The sequence below is a fragment of the Meleagris gallopavo genome, chromosome 1, assembly GCF_000146605.3.
Source record: "Meleagris gallopavo isolate NT-WF06-2002-E0010 breed Aviagen turkey brand Nicholas breeding stock chromosome 1, Turkey_5.1, whole genome shotgun sequence".
In the NCBI taxonomy this organism is placed as follows: domain Eukaryota; kingdom Metazoa; phylum Chordata; class Aves; order Galliformes; family Phasianidae; genus Meleagris; species Meleagris gallopavo.
Window position 1 is genome coordinate 136,239,426 of NC_015011.2, and position 5,733 is coordinate 136,245,158.

At 36.9% G+C, this 5,733-nt stretch overlaps 1 protein-coding gene across 1 annotated transcript in view; it reads right to left on the reverse strand.

The window, feature by feature from the left end:
* Nucleotides 1-5,733, reverse strand: part of TNFSF13B (TNF superfamily member 13b) — an 11,542-nt gene that overhangs the window by 4,190 nt on the left and 1,619 nt on the right. The gene's annotated exons all lie outside the window — the stretch shown is intronic.

The window sequence follows — 5,733 nt, forward strand, 5'->3', positions numbered from 1 at the left end:
CTTTTCTTTTTCTCTCCAATAAAAATGCTAAGGGGCAGATTCAAACATTCTTACTATAAAGGGCAATGCCCTATTCCACGAGATCACATTTCTACACCTGTCAGTGGCACCCCTGTGCCAAACCATGCGCCTATCAGCACCCACCTCTCAATGCACTGTATGGAATGACAGGGTTGGAGAAGAAAGCAGCCTCCTGCACTTACCTAAATCTCCTTTCAAGGGGGCTGTCAGCAAATACCAGAGGAGGGCTAGGTGCTGAACAGCATGCCATTGGCACTGACAGACAGTGGGAAAAGATTCAAGTGTGGGAATGCTTCAAAATTTCAAGAACTGAAGAACCCTAACTGAGCCCTACTATCATTAACAGGAGCACTATCCTGCAAACTCCCATTCTGGCTATCAGTCAATACATTCTATAAGATGCCAAGAAATCTGTGGATTTTCAAAACAATAATTTAAAGGTATCTAGATTTATAGAATCATAGAATGGCCTGGGTTGAAAAGGACCATAATGATCAACTAGTTTTAACTCCCCTGCTGTGGGCAGGATCGCCAACCAGGCTGCCCAGAGCCACGTCCAGCCTAGCCTTGAATGCCTCCAGGGATTCCCTGCCTTTTGACAAGAAAAGAAAACTAAGTCAACAAGAACAACAAAAAGTCTTATACTTCATTAATTTTTTTAAATCTCAGTTGTGACAAAATGTTCTGAAAGGGAAGCTTCCAAACAAAAACAAAATACGATTTTCTGGAATTGCACAACGAAGCACATCAAGCAATTTATTTCACAAAGTATTCATTTACACCCCCTTGGAACAAAGTGCCTTCCTAGTGAAGGTAATATGCAGGTTCCCTACTATTTCAGCAATCCAAATCAAAATTTTCATTCCCGTTTTCAAGGGAACTCATCAATGTTGCCACTGGAATTTCCACTAATCAAACAAGAGAGTAAACAAGACTTGTAATCTTGATTTGTGTTTGTTTCATTGCAGCAGTGAAATACTAGTCATCTTTCCTGAAAACTGCCATGCAGTAATTGAAATCAGCAAGTTTGGCACAGTATGAGAACTTTTTCATATATTTTAAAACACTTAAAAGTTCTGCTGCATTCTGCACAGATCTGATGTCTGCTCTCTGTGACAGTGACAGGGCCCGAGGGAACGGCATGGAGGGGCAGCTGAGGGTTAGGGAAAGGGGCTGCACCACAGGGCGGTGGGCATGGAACAGGATGCCCAGGGCTGTAGGCACGGCCCCCAGTGCCGGAGTTCAAGAAGTGTTTGGACAGTACTTTCAAACACTGGGTTTGAATGTTGGGTGCTCCTGTGTGGAGCTGGGAGTTGGTCTCTGTGATTTTTGTGGCTCTCCTTCTGCTCAGGATATTCTACGATATCAAATCTACATATAATCCCCCCAAAACCATCTTTTTGGTTAGTGTATACAGAATCCATACACTTCAAGGCTCAACAGAAAAAAGTGATTTTAGTTGTCAGGAAGAAATACAGATATAGAAATGCCATTCATGACAATAAAGAAAACAGAAACCAGCACAGTGACCATTTTATCTAAAGCCACAAAAAGGAAAAGTAATTTCCTAGAAACTATTTGGGGGACTGAACAGCAACGTGCTTTAAAAACAATTGCTCAGAAGCCACTACTAACACATAACTATTTCCAATCACAGATACAAATACTTCACTTTGACCTCGATGGAACGATACATGTGCTTAAAGTTAAATAATTCATTGAAACAAATTCAAGTGAACAAGTTTACCACTCATTAAACATAAAACATGGATATACAAAGTTTATTTTCTGGGGAGAGTAATAGGAATTTTCACTAAAAATACTGATGTTGTTAAGAAATGTTAAAAATTCCTAGAAAGACCCAGGTCTTACATGAAGTACAATATAAAAAATATATATATGACCAAATATGACTTGAATATTTACTATCACTACAGAGCTGAGTAAATAAAAAGCTCAATCTGAATGTCCTTCAGTTCAGTGTAGATCAAACATTGGTTTTGTTGTCTAAAGTATTTGGGGACATTTAATAATGTAAGCAGAAAACATAACTAGTAAAATACTTCTTAAAAATGTATAAAAAGTATCTAAAGTGAGCATCACTTGGAGGATTCACTGTACAAAACAACGTGTACCTAGAATAGCAGGAGGTCGGTGTGCCCTGACCTCTTTTGATTTCAGAAAGAAGTTTTGCTTTGATGAGAATTCTTTTCTTGTGATGTAAACTGCGCTGCAGTGTGTGGGTGGGAGAAAAACATTTCAGAATCTTCTTCCATGAACAAAACGACCAATTCTGAAGAAGTTAATGCCTCCAGATGCCCTTATAAACCACAACTAGCATATGAAGGGATGTGTTCTCCACCATCTGAGCAATGTAACCACAGCTCTGAAAAAAAAAAAGGAGCTAGCTTTTGTAGAAGGATAAGAACTGAGCTTTCTGCATATCTGCATAATTTAAGACACAATGTCCGTAAAGACAAATCCCCACTTCCATGCAGGTTTTTGAATCATTTAACTTCCATAACCTGTTTAATACCTTGCAATCTAACTTCGTAATCCATTCAAAGAAAACAGCAAGTTTCTTATATGCAAACTTGCACATAAATTTTTAAGCTTCAGTATCTGAGGCCTGAGAAACCCACCTCAAGTTTTGCTGAAGCAAAAAATAATTAAAAAAAATCTGAACTTTAAAAAATGGACCTGCTTGCTTAGGTTCCTTCTTTGGTCATGGTCTGTTCTTTGTTGACTTCCTGAAACATGCTTAAATACTAGATAATTTAATTTATAAATGATATGCATGTTCTTGGACGATGTGCAGCTTTTCTTCCCTTAAGTTATTTATTTCTTATCATTAGATATCTTCCTTTTCTTTCTGCTTGTGCAGGTTTATAGACTAGTTTATTTATTACTTTTTTATTAATAAATCTTTTTGTGTCATTAACCATGGATTAAAACAATCCCAGCATAAAAATTGCATTAACAGATGTGACCCAGATCTTCAATGTCTTTGAAGTACTGGTAGCGTTATTTTGATCTTTAGTGGAGTCACCAGTAGCATGTTAGAATCAGTGTAATAAGGAATAATTTACTAACATTTAAGAACAGTTTATATAGATTTCTATTACGCAGTATAAAATATTCTGTATGTTTTGGATTGCACAATAGTCTGCATAATACACAACACTGATTCATTCATTCAGTTGATGGAATCCTTGAAGTAAAATTGCAAGCAGTGAGTAAAGTCATTTTCTACTCTTTCACATTGAAGGGCATACTTCCTTTAGAGATGGCCTGTTGTCAGCAGAAACTAAAAAGAATAACGCCTTTCAAGAAGTAAGCTTTTAAAAATATATATATTATAAAATGAAAAGAGAACTCTTGTGTTTCCCCTCTTTGAACAGCAAAATAAGAAGTAATTTGAGTATTTGGTAAGGGAATTTCATGCAACATTTTTTTTAGGCTAGTAAGAAAATATTAGCTTTTCTGACTGAAAGATTTCTGAAATCAAGTTCCACTTGTATAAGTTCATGCCATCCCTCTGTCATGGAGACCTGCCATGTCACTGGAGGTGTTCAAGGTCAGGTTGGATAGGGCCCTGGGCAGCCTGACCTGGTGGGAGGTGTCCCTGCCAATGGCAGGGGTTGGAACTGGGTGGGCATTCAGGACCTTACCAACCGAAATCATTCTGTGATTCCATGATTCTATGAAACAACATAGAGTCAAACTGGTTCTAACCAGAAAATGTACTGCTCTGTGGATGGAAAATATACCAATTTGCCATAAAGCAATTGTACCAAGAACAGTGGCAAAGGCGATGCCTTCTCATAACTTATACTCTGTGCTTTTATGACATTGGTTGTTTTGTGTGAATGCAAGTGACATGGGAGAAGAACTTGAGAACTGCTAGTGAAAAATTTCCAAGTCAATTGCTGGCTTGTCCTGTTTCATTGCTTTGTGAGCTTTGTATTTCTCTTCAGTTCCTTCCATATACACAGTCATACTGTTTGAAATGGATAACCTCAGTATCCTGAAGTAAACAACCACAGGTGCCCTGATCTGATCAAAGCAGAACTTTTCCTGAATTTAAGTTTAGAGAAGACCTGATGCTCACCTTCCTAGCTGACCAGGGGAATCTGAACATGTAGTGATGATCAGAGCTAAACACCTAGAGAGTGTGCAAATTAAACTTTGTACTCTGAACTGCCTTGAGTAATGAGACCTGTATCTTGATCCTGGACTGAAGAACTTAAACATCTCAGAGAGCAGCATGCTGGCGAGGCAATCAGTAATTGTGACAAGGAGGATGTTTCAGCTTTTCTCTACAGGCAAAATTTAAAAAAGACAGGCAAAAAAGAAAAAGTGTCTCTGTTCCTAACTGTCCTGATATGACATCTGCTAGAAGTGGTTAGATGATCTGTCTGTCTGCATATTAATAAAATCCCCCACTATCTCCCAGTCATTGTATCAAAAACTCTTGTTCTGGCTGCTAACTGTGTAGTTTTATTTGGAACTAATGCTCAAAACCCATTCCTTCAAAATACTTGTGTTGGAAATTTTCTCAAGACACAAAATGTACAAATACTGATGACAAATACTTTTATTCATGAACACCGGCTAACATCTAGCCTATAAAAATATGAAAGAACAGCATTGCATAGGATCTATTCTTGTTCAATTGTTATTTTAATTAAAATTGTAACTTGTGTCCACTTTTATGTAAGTGGAAGATCTGTAATATAATTCTTTTTCATTTATTTGTATACAAAGCAAGATATTTGGATAATTGTGTTAGGAAACAGTTTTGTAGTAGATCAGCCTATGCAGGTTTTCCCTTTTGAATAAATGTTCATATTCTGTGCTGTTATCAATATACATTAATTTGAAAGCTTTATTAGAAGCTCAGATGAAGAAAGATGTACGGATATAGTCAGAGGTGGTGCCTGGGGAGAAGAATTTTAAGCCTGCAAGAAGCGGAGCTGAGGAACCCAAAACTCTCCTCTCCCCCATGCACTCTCAAATAGCAGTAAGAATAAAGATGAAAGCTGCTGTGAAGTGAACAGAATAACTTGCAGATTGCTAATGCCTGTAACATTCATTTAAAAGAAGACAAGCCTCCTTATGTTTAGTGGTAGTTGTAATTTAGGTATAAAAGTTGACTAGTTTTTATTTGGGAGACACTAGGGTGGGGAAGCTCTGTGATTATCACAGTAATAAACAAGCTTCAAGAAAAATGATTGAAGCAATCTTGTCTTCAATCTTAATTGTGAAATCACTGTTAACCAAGACCCTGGATCAATGACTACTAATATAATAGAATAAACTGCATTTGAGCCTATGGAATTTGAGTCATATCCTAAATGAATATTCTCTTCTGAGAGACTTGGAGGTAAATAAAGTGATCGTGCTATAGAACTTAAATTTCATTTAGCTCTCTGAATCCTAACATTTCACATTAATTAATCAAAAATACATTTTAAGCAAACTCTGATTTAGTCTTTAGCTACAAATTATTTCATTTTACCCTTAATCAGTAATTCAAGATATCAGTTTCCATCAGTCAAAACAATCTAAAAGTATCTAAGGAGACTGAACTGATTTAACAACTCAGGAACATTTTTACTTACACTCAATGTAATTAGAGTATGCAAACTGCTATGTTTAAATTCAACATTTCATTTTATCGTACATCTGTGTATTTGGAAAGGAAAAAAA